Source organism: Pongo abelii, chromosome 3, assembly GCF_028885655.2.
Source record: "Pongo abelii isolate AG06213 chromosome 3, NHGRI_mPonAbe1-v2.0_pri, whole genome shotgun sequence".
Lineage (NCBI taxonomy): Eukaryota > Metazoa > Chordata > Mammalia > Primates > Hominidae > Pongo > Pongo abelii.
This window is the reverse complement of record NC_071988.2, coordinates 2,818,870-2,838,427: the sequence shown is the minus strand read 5'-3', so window position 1 is coordinate 2,838,427 and position 19,558 is coordinate 2,818,870. Positions and strand designations below refer to the sequence as shown.

At 61.6% G+C, this 19,558-nt stretch overlaps 1 protein-coding gene across 2 annotated transcripts in view; it reads right to left on the bottom strand.

Annotated features, from left to right (window-relative positions):
- The window catches only part of SH3BP2 (SH3 domain binding protein 2), a 44,926-nt gene extending 30,676 nt beyond the window's left edge, over nucleotides 1-14,250 (bottom strand). The window contains exon 1 of one of the 2 annotated variants that reach the window (XM_003776416.5): nucleotides 14,131-14,250. The gene's annotated coding sequence lies outside the window, so the exon portion shown is untranslated. The remainder of the gene's footprint in view (nucleotides 1-14,130) is intronic. The other variant, XM_003776415.5, reaches the window with a different exon arrangement.
- Nucleotides 14,251-19,558: the final 5,308 nt, after the last annotated feature.

Sequence of the window (19,558 nt, the reverse complement as noted above, 5' to 3'; positions counted from 1 at the left end):
GGGCAGCACACTGGCTGGAGGGAGGAGGCCAGGGCGGGCTTCCAGGCTGAGGGTGATGAGGGTGAGGTGGGGCTGGGGACAGTGAGGTGAGGCGAGGTGGGTCTGGGGGAAGCCACTGCTGGCACTGCTGCTCGCCTGGAGCCACTCTCCAGTCTCAAACCACAAGCAGCAGAGGCGGCTCAGGATTCACACTTCAGTTCTTCACAAACACTGACGAGTTTCCACCTTTTAATCGCTTGAGAAAAAATTCTCCAGAGTCCTGACGTGTGGGGTGGGCCGGGTCCACCACCCCAAGTTCCTGGCCCCCACCCAAGGCTGGGGCCCACCTCCTCCCCGCCCTGCCTTGCCTCTCCTGGCCTGAAGGGGTTCACTGTCCCCTACCGCAGCCAGCCTGGGCACCCCATGCCCCAGCCCCACAGGGTCCCGAGAGGGGTGGCAGTCCTGCCTCACCCAGTGGCTCCCACCCGAGAAGGCCACTCCACGCATGCCTCCATTCTTGGCAGGCAGAATAGAACCGTGGTCAGCGTGCAGGCTTTGGTGGGAACAAGCCTGGCTCAATCCCCTCCTCCTGGCCTGTGGCCCACTTGGAGCCTCAGTTTCCTCACTTGAGCAGTGGGGGTGGGGCAGCTGGCTGCTGGGCTTGCTCTGGTGTCAAGGGAAGGGAGGAACCGCCCCGCTCAGCGTCTGGCCGTGCTTTCCCTTCGTGCCTGCGGGCCTGGCCTCCAGAACACGCATCTCCCCGCAGCCCTTGGCACAGACAGAGCCACATTCCCAGTGCCACACCCCTTCCCTCTCTGCACCTTGGCAGCAGCAGTGCCCTCCACCTGGAACGCCACCCTCTCCACCTCCTCTGCCCCGCCCTTGCCCCTTGGCCCCTCATCTAGACCACACTCCCCTGGGCTGGACCCCAACCCGCAGGCCCTGGGCCTTCTCCCACACAGGCTCACTCCACGGCAGGGACTCCACTCCTCAGAGAGGCGGCCCCCACCCGGCACCCCCGACGCTGTGGCATTTTCAGCATGTCTGTTGGCTATCTGCCCCTCCCCTGACACCAGTTCTGTGGGGAGAGATCTCTGCATGTCCATCCCCCATGTCCTTGGCGCCTGAACAGTGCCCAGCGTGACACTGGCACCAGGTGCCTCCTGCAGCATAAATAGACCTCGTCCACACCCCAGCTGGCTGGAACCCCTACTCTCTGTGGGGCCTAGCTCACGGGCTCATGTGCTGAATTACACTATCTAGCCAGCCCCAGGCACCCCACTTCTTCTATCTCGGGGGGCCTCTGGCTGCAGGAGGGGGGCACTCCAGGGGCTCTGCACCCACCAAACGCAGCCTGGGCCTCCAGGGTGACCTCCAAGCCCCAGCATCCTCATCGACAGGCAAGGGCAGCAGCAGTCACTGAGCAGATCAGCTGTGGCCAGGACACCCCACGCCCACGCCAGCCTGGCTGCTGACCCTCCGGGCCCAGGGGGTGTGCTTAGGTGGGAAATCTGCCAGGCACCTTCCTCATCTAGAGGAAGCAGAAGCAGAGAGCTCCCGCCAACCAGACCCTCCTGGGATGCGTGGGATGCCTGGGCCATGGGCACAGACGGTGTGATGGTTGGGGGTGCTTCCCTGCCCACAGTCACCTCTTGTGATAGGAGGGCTGGGCTTCTGGAACAAGGGAGGGGAGGGGAGCCCCCAAGGAAATGTCCACTGTGTTCTGAGTGCGCCAGCTCCATGCCCACTCATGCGCCAGCTCCGTGCGCTCGCCAACTGCTCGTTTTGTTCTCCTGATTAGGACCTCGAGGCTGAGTCCTAGCCAGCATGGCTAGTGTCACCCAGAGCCTGGGGCCACCTGGCCCACCCCTACCACACAACCTGAGGGTGCCCCAAAAGCCTATGGCCCTGGCAGGGCCCCTACCAGGCATTTCCTGCTGAGCCTGGCTCTGGGATGGGTAAGAAGGAGAGGAGAAGCCCCAGGCCCACTCTCAGAAGGAAGCCCACCAACCTCAAGGACAGTGGGGGTGGGCCCTGGCCTCTGTGGAGGGGGCAGGGCTCTGGGCAGGAGGCCAGGGGACACAGGGTGGGCCACGCCATGTGGGGTACAGGGAGGAAGCTACCGCAGGGCCCAGCTCAGCAGGACAGGAAGGCCTGGGGAAGCAGGGGCTCCAGCCCACCCTTGAGGAGTTAGGAGCTGCTTCTGTTTTAAACTGATCCCAAGAGCCCCTGGGGAGGCTGGTTGGGAAGCTCTCCCAGGCCACAGCCCCCTTTTGGGTCCCGCTCAATGCTGCTGGTTCCCTTGAAGAAAGAGTGGTCTGGTGCTCACCCTAGAGAAAACTCTGGCAAAGAAGCAGAGCCCCAGTCCTCAGTTTCCCCAGGAGTAATTGGGGCAGTCCCAGGAGCTGCTGGACCCAGGACTTAATGCTGAGGCTGCACAGAGAGCGGGGTCCACACATCCGCAGAGACTCGGATGAGGAACAGGAGCAGGCGGTGCCGGGACAGAAGGAGACCCCCAGAGAGTCGCCGTGGAACCCACCAGGCAGCCGAGGAAACTGAGAGCAGGAAACCGAGGCCAGGGAATGGTGGAAGGTAGCCCACCTATCCATCGGGCTCGGCTGGAGTCATGGTGAGGCTGGTCAGCTGGACCCTGTCTCTCTTGCACAGTGTCACTCCACTCGGCCTGAAGTCTCATGGTATCGGGCACAGGGGAGGCACTCAGGCACTGTGACTACAGGCAAACGCCACACCCTGCACCCGGGATCCAAGCTACTGTCACCCTCTGTCTGGGCTCCCAATCTGTTGGGGAGGCAGCCACCTCTGACTCACATCCTTGTGACATCTGTTCCACCCAGACACGTTGACACATCCGCCAGAGTCCTGGGAGCAATCTTCCACATGAGTTAGCCAAGCATGGGATTACACAGAGTCAGACAGAGCACAGCTTGTGCAAAGGCCCTGGGGTTGCAGGTAAGAGAAGGCACCCACCTTCTGACATGAGAGACAGACGTGGGTCCTAGTTAGAACCGCCAGTCCAGGCCACATGCCCAGGTGAGGCAGACAGCATCTCAGACCTTCCCTGGGATGAGCTCCTGGGCACTGTTCACGCCTGGGCTCCAGTCCCAGCCTTGGTCCCTTAAGCTGGAGACTAGGGGCAAGTCACTTCACTCCCTGAGCCTTGCTCCCTCCTCCCCCTCTGCGCTTCTTAGCAACAGGACTCTGAGGACCAAACCAGACCGTTCCCAAGCACTCTGCCATAGGCACTTGGCCCAGCACTGGGTCCCTAGGCCCTGGAAGTGGAGAGCACCCTGCTTATCCCAGATCCCAGCACCAGGGCGAGGTAACAAGGGAATAGAGCGGAGATGCCGAGGCCATGGGGCTCCTGCTGGGGTGGGATGCAGTAGGGGCGCCAGTCAGAGAAACCCAGCCCCACTGCTCCCGCCCAGAGCCAACAGGAGAGGTCAGGAGCCACCACGATGGGCACCCTGTGTAGGCAGCTGTGTAAGCCCTACAGGGTAGGCCTTGGGACTGTATAGCAGTAAGTGGCCTGAGCGTCCTGCATCACCTGTCCCTTTTACTCATCACTGTGGTACTTTTTGTACCATGGCGGCCTTGGTGGCCTCGCTTGGACCGCAGAAAACCATGAAGCTCCTGCACGCACCTCGGGCTCAGCCCAGGCACTTTACGGCATTTTATCTGGACAAGCTCCTGGGTTGGGGCAAAGCACGCTGGGGCCCAGGCGTGGCCCCCATCACGGCTCCTCTGTGCACCACTGGGGGTCCTTGGGCCCCTCGCTTACCCAGGAACCCCGTCACCATCTGTCAGCGGGTGCCACAGGCTGGGACCCACCAAGGCTGAGTCAGCATGACAGGGTCCCTTCCCTCTGTCCATTCATTTCAGCACTTGAGGGTTAGGTCTTTCTGCTGCCTTAATGCATTCGCTGTGATCCCTTTTCCCTAACGTTATGTGTGTGTGTGTATATATACACATACATATACATACACACATATATACACATATATGTACATACACACACGCACGCACACATATATGCACGTGCACACACGCACACACACATATATGTACACACGCACACACACATATATGTACACATGCACACACATATGTACACACGCACACACACATATATGTACACACATGCACACACACATATGTACACACATGCACACACATATGTACACACATGCACACACATATATGTACACACATACACGCACACACATATATGTACACACATACACACACACATATATGTACACACATACACGCACACACACATATATGTACACACATACACGCACACACACATATGTACACACATACACGCACACACACATATATGTACACACATACACGCACACACACATATGTACACACATACACACACATACACATATATGTACACACATACACGCACATAACATATATGTACACACATACACGCACATACACATATATGTATACACACACATATACACATATGTATACACATACACGCATATATACATATATATGTATACACATACATATATATGTATATACATACATATGTATATACACACACATATATATACACACACATATATACATACACACACACACACACACACACACATATATTTTTTTGAGACAGTCTCACTTTGGTGCCCAGGCTAGAATGCAATGGCACGATCTTGGCTCGTTGCAACCTCTGTCTTCTCGGTTCAAGCAGTTCTCCTGCCTCAGCCTCCTATAGCTGGGATTACAGGTCATACCACCACACCCAGCTAATTTGTATTTTTAGTAGAGACAGAGTTTCACTATGTCGGCCAGGCTGGTCTTGAACTCCTGACCTCAGGTGATCCACCCGCCTCGGCCTCCCAAAGTGCTGGGATTACAAGTGTGAGCCACTGCGCCTGGCCCCTTTTTTTTGAGATCGGGTCTCACTCTGTCACCCAGGCTGGAGTGCAGTGGCACAATCTTTGCTCACTCCAACCTCTGCCTCCCAGGTTCAAACGATTCTCACGTCTCAGCCTCCCGAGTAGCTGGGATTACAAGCATGCACCAACACGCCTGGCTTATTTTTGTATTTTTAGTAGAGCCGGGGTTTCACCATGGTGGTCATGCTGGTCTTGAAATCCTGACCTCAAGTAATCCGCCCGCCTTGGCCTCCCAAAGTGCTGGGATTACAGGCATGAGCCACCACGCCTGGCTAATATTTTTAAACTGTTTTCAAACATGGGTTTTTTTTCTCGGATGTTGTTCGTTTTTACTCTCTGGGTTTATTATTTTATTCCCTCGCCTTCTGCTTCTTGTCATTTTTTATTCCTTAGTAAGTTTTAGGTTGGCCTCAGGAGGTTTCCTATCTAGGCTGGGTCTTATCCTTGCACTGGCTTCCTCCTGGGGCCACTCACAGGCCAGCACAGGTGGGCTCAAGGTGACAGGCCAGCCCCTCTGCTGGGGCTGCGACAGGCAGTGGGGTGGGAGAGCCGGCCACAGCCACTCCTGGACCGGGGTATCTGGCTGGACAGGGGGAGATGCAGGCAGGTCCAGCAGCCAGAGGGAGGCCCCAGGAAGAGGTGCTGACAGAGGGGCAAAAAGAAGGAAGAAGGAGTGGGCCAGACCCCCGGTTGGGGAACCGAGAGCTGTGTGTTCCTCCGCAGCCTGGGAACCCCAGAGCCTCGGGGCCTGGGCAGGGGACGGGATGACTCATGCCCGCTGGCTCTTGTCCTCACCCTCAGCGTGGCCCAGAGGGGGCCTGGGTGACCTGAACGTTCCCAGGCCCCTCACAATGCTCCACTGTTCAGAGGCCCAGTGAGGACAAGGGTCTGGCGGTGGGCCCGGGCTGCCGGGAAGGAGCCCAGCCCCCAGCCTCTCCCGCAGGCTCCCTGTGCCCCTGCAGTCTGGCTCCAGTCCTCCGTGGTCAAGACAGGCAGGGGCAGAGTCCGGATCAGGGTCTCCTCCTCTCCTCCTCTCCGCCCCCAACCATGCAACTGTGCTGTCCCTTTCCCAAGGCCAGGCTGGCCACAGCCCAGCTCCTTCCTCCCTCGGAGCCAGCCTGTCACAGCCTTTCTGCTGCAGCCTCAGCAGAGGTGGCTCTCAAAGACAGCTCCGCTCAGCCTCAGGGCTCAAGGCCACCCATGCTCTACCTCGCCGGACACCTCTCAGGCCGTTCCATGAGTTCCTCGTGCCATTCCCCACCTGCAAACTCCTGCCTGGCCTTCTACCCCAGGCCGGGTCACCCCAAGACACCCCCAATGCCCTTACTGCTCCCTGGGGATGGCGCTCCAGGCCAGGTCCATCCTCAGAGGGGTGAATGGCTCTAGTCAGGGCCCCCAACCACCACAGCCCCAGACCTGTGGAAGCCGAGGCCTGAGCTCTCCTGTCTGCCCAGCCTCCCTGCACCCACCCCTGGCACGGGAGCCTGAGACGGCCTCCCCAGAGCCCCCAGGCGAAGTGCCACCTGGCCCGTCATCAGCCCAGGGAGGGTCCCAGGACAAGCACCTCCATTTAATGCTCTTGTAGCAGTAAGACTCTGGAGGCAGGAGGGATTCCAGAGTCAGCAGGGCCTGTAAGCAAGCCCGCCGGTGTCTGCCCCTAAGGCCTCCTCCTGGCTGGGAAGCAGCTACGGGGCAGGCTCAGGCAGCTCAGGCAGGGGCAGGCTGCACCAGGCAGGGAGGTGGCACAGCCCGATGGACACTCTGGGGACACAGCCTCAGGAGTGACTTGGGGATGCCCTTTCCCCCCCCAGGGAGGCAGCTCTGGACCATGCCACTGTCTGCCAGAAAAACCAGCCAAGAAGGAGGGAGACTGAGCCGGGGACAGTCAGTACCACCAGGGCCAATATGCCACCCCAATCTCACCAGTCTGCTTCTCCCTCCCCTTTCATCCCCAGTAGCCCCTGTGCAGGGGTCACCAACCCCATCCTGGTCACGTCACCTCCTCCACTCCCACCCAGCCTTCCGCAGCCTCCACGAACCCACTTCTCTCTGTGGCAGCCCCCACCCTTTCCCCAGACCCCGCCTGAACTCATGGTCTTCCTGTGGCCGCTGCTTGGAGGGTGTGTGTTCAATGGTGGTCTCCAGACCCCAGAGTAAGCTTGAAAACATAAGCCAGTCCCTGCTGGAAACCCCGCCAGGCCCTCGGGCCCCACCTCTCTAGCCCCTCTCCCTTTTCAAAACCAGGGTGTCTTTCACACAGCCCGAGCCCTCAGCCAGGCCCCTCCTCCTGCTCCCCCTCAAGGAGGCCCCCCCGGGGGGATCCGTAAGGCGCCCCTGGCATCTTTGGTGCTGCCTTTTCCCAGCTTCGTACTGGAAGGGCCAGGACCCTGCCTGCCGCAAGGGCGGCTCTGGGTAGGTCTTCAAGGGGGCCTGAGTGCCAAGTGGGTCCCCCCTGCTTCTCAGGACCGCAGCCCTGGAACAGCTGTCCCCTTGATGCCAGCTGGCAGGAACCCTGGCATGGGGCAAGGCCCGCTAGATCCTCTGCAGAGGTGGGGGTTGGGGGTCCTTTCTCAATCTTCTTCCTTCCCCAGCAACTTCCTGCCGCAGAGGCAGGCACAGCCACTCCGACCACAAACATCACCCTCCTGGTCACATCCTCAAGAAAATGGGAAGGTTGATCTCAGAGAGCCCCTGCCCCAAGTAGCAAACCTTCCTGAAGCCAGCACCCAGGACCCCAGGATGGCTCAGGGCTCAGAGGTGGCCACTGCCCCTCCCTCCACTTTACACACCCAGGGCCCCATCCCACCTCATTAGGCAGCTGCAGCCCAGGGTCTGAAGCTGAGCGAAGTCCAGTCAAGGTGAGGGTCCCCAGGGGAAGGCATTTCAGAGATTCCACCCTCAGGGTCCCGCCTGGGAGCAGCTCCTCCGGTGGGGAGGAAGGAGCCACCTGTGGGGACAGGCAGCCAGCAGCGGTACAGCAGGAACAAGGTCCTGAGGCAGGGTGGGTACAGGTGGCGGGTGGAGGCTGAGGCTGCACCCCTGAGCGCCATTAGTCCTGGTCAGCCCGGAGGCCTCGATGACCTGACGCCGGCTTTGGAGTTTCCGAGGCCCCGTGCTGCGTGCAGCTCCTGGGGGGCCACTCCCACACACCCCGCCCCAGCAGCTGGGTGGGCACCCCCTCACCCTCACGTATCCCATGAGGCTGCACTTCCTGTCCCTGCCCTGCCCAGAGAAGGTGGAGGATGCCCAGGTCACACGGCCTGGCCTGGTGGAGCCATCTGAGCCACCCAGCACCTGTGTTCCTAGAGGTCTCAGCCTGGGAACGCCTGAGGCCACAGGAGGTGATGGCAACGGGAAGTCACCTTCCCCCACTCGGGGGATGCAGCCACGTCATCTTCCCCTCTGCCCTGGTCAAACTCACTCTGCTGACCACTGATCTGCCTGCCAGGCCAGGCCCCAGCACTATCTGCCCAGCCATCAGCGGAGCGCCTGGGGCAGCGCCAGCCACTCGCCCCACTGGAAAGGGGCTTCCCTTTCTGGCTTCAAGTAGGAGGAGAGGAAGCAGCTGGGGTCAGGGAGGGGTGTTTCCGAGACAGAAGATGAGTGCTGAGTTTCCTGGCCTGCCTCCTCTGGCTCTGAGCCTGGTCTCCATGCAGTGCTGTGTCCCCCGCACCTGCCACTCAGGGCTCCCAGGCCAGCTTTTCTGTATCTTTCCCCATCGCCCTCCTAATGGTGAGAAATCGGCCTTTAGCTTGGACCTGCCTCAGGTGCCAGCTCTATGGGACCCAAAGCCCTGGTGGCACAGGGAGGCCAGGCTAACTCCAATCTTGCGCCAACACACATGTTTAGGAAGAGCAGCTACAGAGAAAGAGCACTTTCGTTCAGGGAAAGGACAGGGGACACCAACTCAGCTCGGCGGCTCCTTCCTCACCAGGCCTTGGTCCTCTTATCTACCGCTGGCAGGGCCACCGAGACCAGGCCCAGAAGCAGCTGGGTCCCTGCTGCCGGGTGGCAGGCAGCGGTGGCTGTCACAGAGCAGCCCGCGGGGGGAAGGGAGGAGGCTCTGATGGAAACCTGAAGAGTTTCGTGGGAGGCCAAAGCACAACAGTCTGATATTATCTGATTGGAAACTCCACCAACTGGGCGGCAGCTGCCAAGCTGACTGGCACATTAGGCTCTGATGCTCAGTAGAGAGTTAAACACAGGTGGGGGGAGTGACGAGCCACCTTCAAAGAGCTTGGCACAGCCCGCCCGCTGCTCGCGCCACTTGTCTGCCCAGGAGTGGGAGGCTGGGAGAGCCCGCACTCCCCTCACCCTTCCTCTGGGACAGGCCCACATGGGCACCACCAGGGCATGGGCTGTCAGATGCGACCCTGTCCTTCCTGAGTTCCCAAGCAGGAGGGGCAGGCAGACAGGTCACCATGGATGGGTCAACATGCATGGTGGCCATAGACCAGGCTGGGGGCTCAGGAAGGCACCCAGCTCAGGGTGGAGTTGGGGGTGGCCAGGGAGGGTACCCTGAGCACCAAGCAGGACAGACACTTATGCGTTCAGCTGAAATTGCTTCTAAGGGAGAGAGTGGCAAGGTGGGCCAGGCAGGCGAGCTGCTACCCATGGGCACCTGCCAGCGGTCCTGCTGTCTGACCTGTGGCCTGTCTGCTCTTGTAGCACATGCCTAGCCCAGGGCCCAGTACACAGGCACCCAGCGTTGCATGAGCGGGGCCCGGGGCTGGGCAGCAGCCTTCTGAAGGAGGTCCACCACTGCCCCAGAGGCAGAGACCTGGGTGGGTGGTAAAGGCGCACCACTGCCCCAGACTCCCAAGGCTGAGACACAGCCAAGGACCGCCCAGCATTCTAGGCTCCCAGACTGGCCCCTGACTCCTTCCCACCTTGTCCAGGGGCAGCCAGCAGCAAGGGCCCACCCCTATGTCTGGCTCAGGACAGTAGGCAGGGCTGCAGGGGCAGCCCAGGGCATGGGGACCCAGGGCCCTCAAATGCCACAGAAGAGCATCACTAGATTACAACACCCCTGGATCAAGGCTGAAGGAACTCCCCCAAACGGAGCTGCCCATTCACACAGGGTCAAGGGCAGGGAGGCCCCAGCTCGGGTCTGGGGATCTGGCCTCCCGTGAGTTAGACCTACTTTCACCCCATTTCACAAGGAGGATGCTGAAGCCCTCAGACGAAGCCTGCTCTGAGCCCAGAAGTCAGCTCCCCTCTGGTGCCTGAGAGAAGCTCTGTGCCTCCTCCCTCAGCCCCTGCCTCGCTGCCTCAGCCCCGTGTGCCATGGCACGCACACTGCCTTCTTGAGACTGTTGCCTGCCAGCCTGGCTGACCCTGGGGCGGGGACCTGGCCTCCCTCTGCAGGCTTGAGCAGACAGGCACCCTACACCCCACCCAGCTGCCTGGAGCAGGCTCAGCTGGAGCGCAGTAAACATCTGATTCACAAGGAAGCAGAGGGCACTTCTTGGAATCAGCTCAGCTACAGGGATCGGGGTATGGATACTACGAGGGTGCTCTGCCAACCCCTCGGGGCTCCTCTGATATCCCCAGGCCACTGCTCCAGGTGGCCGAGCCCACATTCTTCCCAGAGGCCAGCTGGCAAAGATGGACCAGATGTGACTAGAATCCATGAAGAAAGGGCCAGCCGCCTCTGGGTGTTGGGGCCAGCAGTTCCAGCATGATCTGTGATCGGGGGCTGGGAGACCAAGCAGGGCCTGACCACTCTCATGGCCTTGGAAGTTACAGAGCCTGGGGAGAAGAGAGGAGGTTGGGGCAGAGCACCTTTGTCCCCTCCTGGGAGCCTGCACCACCTCAAGCTCCTCACCCTGAACTCCTGTCTGACCCAGGTCTCCACCGGCCCCGAACCTGGGCACATGCTTCTCTCGCATCACCCTTGAAGGATGAGTGTAGTCAGGGGCCCGGCACAGAACCCAAATCCAGCAGCCACGCTGGACTTCTCGACACTGGGACTTCTGGCCCAGAGCCAGGGACTTCTGTCATCCCGTTTTGCAGAATAGGAAACTGAAGGTCAGGAAGTGCAATTCGCCTACAAGGCTCAGGTCTCCTGGCCCATGGCTGAGAGGCAGTCCCTTGCTCTTGGCACCATCCTGTCTGCCCTCCCGTGCACAGGCCAAGGGGTGGTGAGGAGGGCTCCAGTGCCCCAGGGAGGAGGGCCAGCCAGTGAGCCCGAAATGCTCCCTACCACCCCCTCTGGGACTTAGGCAGCCCACATGTGGGACTGTCTCCAGCCCCTGGGTGTCCAGACAGGGCCACCGAAGAATGCAGAGGCCTTCTGGGGAGGAGCCGCCTATCCCGGAGGAAGGATTCCAGGGTCTGCACGGCCCCTTCTCGTTGCCTCCCAGGCTCCTCCATATCCTCACCACACCTGGCATACACAGGCCACTCCCGTCAAACTGGTCTGCCACCCTCTCTACCGCCTGCCTTTGGCTCGGTCTGTCTGTACCTGCATGGCTGCCCGCCCTGCTCAGATCCCTCCTCCTGACGGCACACCCTGTATTCATTTGCCCAAGGGGTGGGAGGCAGCCCACTGCGTCTGGGGTAGCACAGCTCTCACCTTGTGGCAAATTCCCCGTCTTTTCCCTGCCAGCCTGCCCTTGTCCTCATCCGCCCAGGCTGCACAGTGAGGGCCAAGCCACCCAGTTATTAAAGAACTATATACTCGGCCAGGCGTGGGGGCTCACGCCTGTAATCCCAGCACTTTGGGAGATGGGCAGATCATGAGGTCAAGAGAGGCCAGACAGTGAGGAGGGCAGAGCCTGCCAAACATAGTCACTGACCTGGGGTGTCCCCACAAGGGAGCTTTTGAGGACAGAACCCAGGAAGACCCAGGGGCTGCCCAACACTGGCCACTCCTGATGGACTCAGGCCTTAGACCAATGTGGGCAGGAACCTGGGAGCCTTGCCCTTTACCCAGGCCTCTCCAGGCCAGGCCCTGCCCCCACCCAAGACAGGACATACAGCGGCCCTGAGGACCAGGGAGAGCACCCTCAGCGACCCACTGTCACTGAATACGAAGCACATGTCACCACCTCTACCATCCCCCCCCAGAGACACTCATAGCCACCCACCAGGTAGAAAGTGCTTCACAGCCCTCAGGTCATGGATGAGAAAATGGAGGCGTGGCAGGGGGAAGCCTCCTGGCCATGATCGCACAGCTGGAAATTGGTGGCATCTGAGTTCACACCCAAGATCCTGGCTGAGTTTGTGCCCTTCCTCCCTGCCCCTCAGGAACCAAGGCTGGCCATCTTGACTTCCTGTCTGTGGGCCTGCTTGTGTGCATGCATCCCTAGGGGGTGGGGAGCTCCAGCTGACTCAGCACCCTGCTTCCCCTGTCCATGTGGGCAGAAAGGGCCAAGGCAGGCCCAGAGCCTGCCCTCCCTCTGTCTGCCTCTCCAGGCCAGCCTCCTTGGTGGGCTCCCCCATGACCCTGGAGGCCTGGGGACTCCCTGAAAGGCCAGGCCCCCTGTCAGCACCCCTCTCACCAGATGGCCCTGGCTGTCAGTTCCTAGACACGGCTGCCTATCTGTCTTCCTTCTGCCTGCCCCCTCCAGGGTGTGCCCAACGCAGGGCACAGAGCCAGGCAATGGGAGCCTGGTGGGTGGCAGGGAGAGGGTGTAGACAGTTTCCGCACTCCCTTGCAGCCCTCGTCCCAGGCCTCCTGTCCTGCCAGGAGTGGAGTGCTGGGAGTGGGGCCCTGAGGTTGGGCTCCAAGAGGGCCCTTCGAGGGTGTCTACGTAAAGGAGACAGTGGACACAGTGGGAAGAACCAAGAGGGGGTGGGGCCCAGCCCCTCCTCTGGTCCCACAGGGCCTGAGCCAGTGAGGGCAGGGGCTTGTCCAGGCACATGGAGTTGGTACAGGGCTGACCTGAACCCAGAGTCTTCGGTCAGGAGAAGGCCATGGGCCCTGCCTTCAGGCGGTTGTGGAAAGAATTCTACACATTTCATCACCAGCCCATGTCACCTGCAAGGCCACACACATGTCATCCAGGCAGGCTGTCCACCCCAGCAGCCCACACGGAGTACCCGCCCCTGGCCACAGCCAATTCGAAGGACTTAAGTGTGGCCACTAGACCAGGAGGCACAGCTGTCCCCAGTGTCAGCAGATGAGCAAACTGAGGCACAGAGAGGGGATAGGAGGTGCTCACGGAACGCAGCACCAGCAGAAGGCTCCCCACAGCAGGGCTCAGGCCCTCAATGCCCCCAGGGAGCCGAGGCCCAGAGCAGCAGGAAAGTGCTGGGCTGCAGGGAGGCCGGCGCACAGGTGGAAGGGGCTGTCCCCTCCCCCTAACTCCTCCAGTCCCTCTGCCATCCCTGAGATTCCCTGTTGCCCATGAGAGTCTCAGACGCCCGGCTATCAGTCACTCACACTTCAGTATGAATCAGCGCCAGTGGGCGGCTTCTCTTGCCGTCTGTGAAGCGCGGCCGCTGCAGAGGGAAGGGAAGTTTGGATTCCGGGAAGGGTGGAGAGCGAGTGCCCGCCGCAGCCTTTTAGTCTTGTGGGGAGGGTCGCGTAAAGGGGCCCCGCGGCGGGGCCAGAGGGGCGCGAGGGGTACGAAACAGATGCGTCGTACCGCCTCCCACCCCTGAGCCCCCGGCAGGGGACACCCGGCCCCCGCCCCGAAGCCGCGCTCCCTCGGGCAGTGCCCGCCGTGCCCAGGCCCCGTGCGTCCTTTGGCAAGGACACGGAGGCCCCGGGGCCCGGGGGAGGCTGCTGAGCACCCGAGACCCCCGAGACCCGCCAATACCTGCCGCCTTGAGACTCCCCCGAGACCCCCGAGACCTGCCAAGACCTGCCGGGACCCCCGAGACACCCTGGAGACTCCCCCCGACACCCCCGAGACCCGCCGAGACCTGTCGGGACCCTGAGACTCCCCCGAGACCCCCGAGACCCGCCAATACCTGCCGGGACCCCGAGACTCCCCCGAGACCCCCGAGACTCGCCGAGAGCCCCCAGACCGCCGAGACCCGCCGAGCCCCTTCCAGACGCCAAGACCTGTCGGGACCCCGAGACTCCCCCGAGACCCCCGAGACCCGCCAATACCTGCCGGGACCCCGAGACTCCCCCGAGACCCTCGAAACCCGCCGAGAGCCCCCCAGACCGCCGAGACCCGCCGAGCCCCTTCCAGACGCCGAGACCTCCCCCCCGCGAGACCCCCGAGACCCGCCGAGACCCGCCGCCGAGGCTTACCCGCCGAGCGCTCTCCTGGCCCACGGGCCCTGGGTCGAGGCGGCGGCTTGACTCGGCCGCCAGGCGCTCCCGCCCGCGGGGCCGGCCGCCCGCAGCTCCGTCCCGCCCGCGCCCGCCCAGTCCGCCCTCCTCCTGGCCTCGCCCCGGGCCGGCCCCGCCCCTCCCGGGCGGGTCCCGCAGTCCTGGAGGTCCGAGCTGGGCGTGGGGCGGGGCCGGGACCTCAGGGTGGGCGGGGAACTGCACGTGGCCCCCGCGGCCCCGGGACTAGGCCCCTGGGGGGTGAGGGCTGGCGTTGTCGCGGGCTTAGACGCCGGGTCCACAGTAGGTGCTTAGTTCTCGCCCGTGAGTGAGGTAGCGTGTCTGTTCCTCCTGCTTGTCCCTCCCTGTGACACCCCGGTGCCCAGCGATCCAGGTGGAAAGGGCGCTGTCCACCCCCCCAGCCCCGTGGTCCTGATCCTGGGCGGCCCCACCCCTGCCCCGTGAGTGCGACTTAGGCCCAGGCCAAGACAAGAGCAGGGGAGGCAGGCGAGGGCTTGCTGGGCACCCGGGAACCTTGTCTTTGTTTCCAAATGGTACTTTTCAGGCACTTCCCAGGGGGACCTCGCCCCTTGGACCAGGTCTGGACCCCGGTGGCCCAGAGGTCGTCTTGGGGGCTGGGAGGCACAGGAGACCGGGTGCTTTACACTTGGCCTGCTCTGAGGCTCCCTTTCCTCCACCGTCCCCCTCTCCCTAATAGTAGGCCCAGATTCCTTGGTTTAAGGGCAGGGGCGAGAAGAGGAGGCGGCTTCCTGGGAGAAAATGGCTTCCCTGGGGAGCCCTCAGGGCCAGGTGGGTGGAGGGAGCTGTGGAGAGAGTGAAGAGGCTGGGGAGACCAAGCCGGGCCTGCAGAGCTTGAGGGCGACCAGACCCCCCCAGTGCGGGGGTCAACTGCTTGGGGTGTGGGGGGACTCCTCCCCATGAGGAGTGGAGACTGGACCCCAGGTCCCAGAGCCCAGGAAGCTGTGAGCAGAGGAAGGACAGGATCTTTCTGGGAACCCAAGGGAGCTGGGGGTGGGTGGTGGTGACCTGGCCCGGTCCAGGCAGGAGGCCAAGGTCTGACCCTCTGTGCTGAGCACAAGGGGCCAGAGTCCAATGACAGGGGCTGAATTGGCTGCTCCAAATCAGGCAGGGGCAGGGGTGTCCAGGGCTGGCCCTGCAGCAGGTGAAGGACTGGGTTTGGGTCCTACAGGTTGAAATATCTGAGGGCCTCCAGGAGACACAGCCAAACCAAGCAGGTTCCAGGGTTGCAGCTGGACCGAGTGTGGGCCAAGTCACCGTCCACCTGTCCCAGAGCTGCCCAATAATGGGTCCCAAGCCTCAGAAAGGGGATCCCTGGCTGCAATAGCCCTCCTCCCTGCTGGAGAGACACACTTGGGATCAGAGAGGTTAACTGGGGAGGGGAGTAAGTAGGAGGAGCCAGAAAACTAGGTGGCCAGGCCCTGAGCCCAGGCATGGAGGAGGAGCAGGTGCCTACCAGGAAGTGACCAGGACCAAGGCAGGGCCTCTGGAAGGGAAGGGACAAAGCAGGGGATGGCAGAGGCAGGGGAGGATATGGGAGAGTCTTCAGACAACAGGGCCCCTTTTCCCCATCTGTGAAATGGAGGGGGACCTCTACTGGGGAGGCGGCAGGAGAAGTGGATGGGGCATGAGAGCAGGCAGTTACTCACCCTACCTGGCCCAGGGCCACCCCTCATGCCGGCGCTGGGGCTGTGACTCTACCCACCCACAGTCTAGTTCTCAGGGCTGAATTTAGACCCCAGTGAGGGAGTAGATGGGTGCTGGCTGGCTGGGGTGCTCACTCTCTGGGGTGCCTGCTCACATCCTCACCTGTAAGTGTCCTGGGCCTGGCTCCCCAGGTCTCAACTCTGCTCGTCCCAGCCTTGGGTAGCCTGCAACTCTTCTGCCCACCCCCCACCCTGGGCTATTTCACGTTTTCCTAGCAGGGAGGAAGAGGTAGGAACTACAGCCATTGTGGAAGTGGTTGGGCTCAGCCCCATCCGACGTTCAGTGCTGCCACTGTTAGCACCGCATGGGGCTGCGTCACCCCTGTAAGAGGCCACATGCAGAGGGGGCTCCAGGCTGGGCCAGGCTGGGCTAAGGCTCCTGACAAAACACTCATGACCTTGGGGCTGTACATCTTGATGTCCCTGATGTCCAGTTCAGCTATAGAAATGCCTGGCCCCACACCAGACCCCGGGGACCCAAGATGATACAGGGAAGTCCCTACCCTTGTGGCCCATGAGAGGAGCAAATGGACAAATGAGCAGATGCCATTGGGTCACAGCAAGTGTCCTGTTCCCAGGGGGCCAGCTGGGGAAAGGGGCAGAGACCGGGAGGGGAGTGGAGCAAAGCCAAACGTCAGTGCTGCCCCGCCAGGGCCTGACTGCAGGGCAGGGTGTGCAGGGCTGGCCTTAGATGCCAAGCTCAGAGTTGACAGAGCAGGGTCACTGCAGACAGTGTGGACGGACCAGGTGCCTAGAGAATGATCACCCAGAAATGCAAATCGCCTCTGTGCAGGGCACCTCGGCCACACAGGGGAAACGGGTGCAGCCTCCACCTTGGGGAGAATTTGACACCTCGTATTACTCCCCTTCTCCCTTACCAGTCCAATCCCAGGGCGTGGGAGGAAGGAACCCTAGTTGGGGCCTCAGGGCAGCTCCCAGCAGCCCATCCGAGCAAGAAGCTGCTGGAGGCTGTGGCCAGAGCCTCTGGGCACCCAGGGGTTCCGCTGAGGCTGACAGGGCAGGGATGGGTGAGGAGGATGACCTCGCCTGCTGGGAGGGTATGCAGGGCAGGTGAGCCAGGCGAGGACCCCTGGCTGGCAGGGAGCTGGGGAGCAGACCTCTGCAGGGAACATCTGGGGTAGAAGCCCATGGTGATGCCCCAATCACACTCACAGAACAAGGCCAAAGAGCAGGGGGCTGGTCCCCCGCCACACCCATCCTCCGCGTGCCATCGGCCATGCCACTGATTTGGCAGGACCCAGAACAGGCAGAGGCAGCTGCTGTCTGGGGGGTAGGGCAGGACCTGCTGAGGGAGAGACTGGTGGTTAGGATAGTGAAGGAGAGATCTGCCGCTGGCCTACAGGTCACAGGCGTCCCAGCAGGGGGCTTTATGCGCCAGCAGCCAGGGACCCCTCCCGAGTCTCTTTTTCCTTCCCCGGGCCAGCAACCCTGGAGTCACCCGCATTGATGCCTGTCCACTCGTCCCACATCCCATCCGCCCTGAAGGTTCTGTCAGCAAAGCGCACCTGGAATCCTGCCCTTCTCAGCCCCTGCCTGCCTCACCCTCCCTCTCCTGCCCTTGCCTGGCAGTGTCCATCATCACACCAGAGGGATACAGTCACAGTGTGAGTCAGGTCATGTCACTTCTTCACTCAGAACTTTCCGTAGATCCTGCCTGCCCCAAGGCAAATGCCTTCTGTCCTTGCATGGGCAGGGCCCAGACCGAGCCTGTGCCACCTGCCTGCTCCCTGAGTCCTCTCTCCGTAGCCCTGCTCGGCGTTGGCCACACTGACCTCCCATCTCCTCCAGCGCCACAGGCACATTCCCACCTCAGGGCCTTTGCACTTGCCATTCCTGCCCCTAGATCACCCTTGGCTGGTGTGCCTGGACCCCTCGCTTCCCTCGGTCTGGGCTCTGCTTCCAGGGCACCTGAGTTACAAAATAGACTCCCAGTGCATGATTGGTGAATGAACAGACAAAGGCCTCAAGGGGCAGCCCCAAGGAAGGGGCTAGGTAGGTTTTGTTTTTGTTTTTTTGTTTTGAGATAGGGTCTCACTCTGTTGCCCAGGCTGGAGTTCAGTGGCACTGCAGCCTCAACCTCCTGGGCTTACTGCAGCCTCAACCTCCTGGGCTCAGGTGAGCCTCCCACCTCAGCTGGGACTATAGGCATGTGCCACCACACCCAACTAATTTTTATTTATTTTTATTTTTTTATTTTTTTTTAGAGATAGGGTCTCACCATGTTGCCCAGACTGGTCTCAAACTACTGGGCTCAAACGATCCGCCCACCTCAGCTCCCAAAGTGCTGGGATTACTGGCATGAGCCACTGCGCCCATCCTAGCCAGGTTTTGGAGCTGCCAATTGGGTCCCCTGTCCAGAGGACCTTGGAAGCATGGACCCTGCCCTCCCACCTGTCCCTGTCCCCAGGAGTGGCCCCACAGTGATACCGTGTACCACCTCACCAGGCCGCCTCGCTAGGAGAGGCAATTCCTGAGTACGGCCAAGGCCACGGGCTGCCCACCTGCTTCCTTGGGGATAGGAGGGGACAGGTTCCCACCCTACCTCCCCCAATCCCTACTCCCTGGGGGAGGCTGTTTGGAGTCATCCTGCCACACAGTCCAGTCCAGTCCTCTGGCCACACAGCCCAGCACTGGAGGGAGGGGCAGAGGGGGTGTGGGGGAGGATGTGGCTCATGGGAAGAGGAGTTTGAGGAGGCAGGCTGGGCCTCACACGCAGGCATCAGGCTGGCTCTGAGGACAGGGCTGGGGGCTGGCATCTCTCCCAGGAGGCTGGGCTGGTAGCAGGCACTCTGGCAGGCAGGGCAGGCTGGACAGGAGTGTCCCCTCCCAGGCTCTGGGCCATCTCTGCAACCCAGGCCAGGCCTGGCTTCCTCACGCCTTGCCCTGGGTGGGATGGGGAGTGTTTTCTCCTTTGCCAAACGAAGGGGAAAGGAGCAGCCCGGGGCTGGAGGGGGAGCAGTGGAGGTTGGGTGGGATAGTAGAACGTGTGTGCTGGGTGAGGGGTGGAGGCATGGAGGCCCGCTCAGGTCTCAGCCAGACCCCACGCCAGAGTTCCCTGCACGCTGGCCTCCTCTCTGCCTCCACTGCCCTCCAGCGTCATCCCAGGAAAGCCAGCTCAGTAGCATTACCCCAGGGGACCTCCCCAGACCCCCACAGTCATGCCCAGATGTGCACCTACATCCCACTACACTGCCCAGAAGTAGCCTTCCTCACCACCCCATCCCACCCCCTAGGCTGGGGTGCCTTGAAGGCAGGGCTCTTCCAGTGGCTCTGGTCCCCAGGATGGTCCAACACGGGGCCCTGCTCAGAAAAATCCTCAGTGGTGGCCCCAGCCTGTGGGCTTCTGGCCAGCTGCCCTCAGTGAGCCTGTGGAGGGCGAGGCCCACAGCCAGCTCACCCACTGCCCCTTGTGCCTGGGACAGGCCTGGCTTTCTGGCCATCCTGTGAGCCAGTAAAGGCTGACGAAGTCAGTGAAGGCTCTTTGGGGACAGTAGGACTGAGCTGGGCTCCCACAACATGGGAGGACTCTTCTGGCAGGGGCACAGCCCTAGAGGGCAGAGTGAGGGAAATGGAGCCAGAGTTCATGCCAGGTCAAGGGCCAGCCAGCGCCCCCAGGCCACCAGCACTGCCCAGGCGGGCCTGCC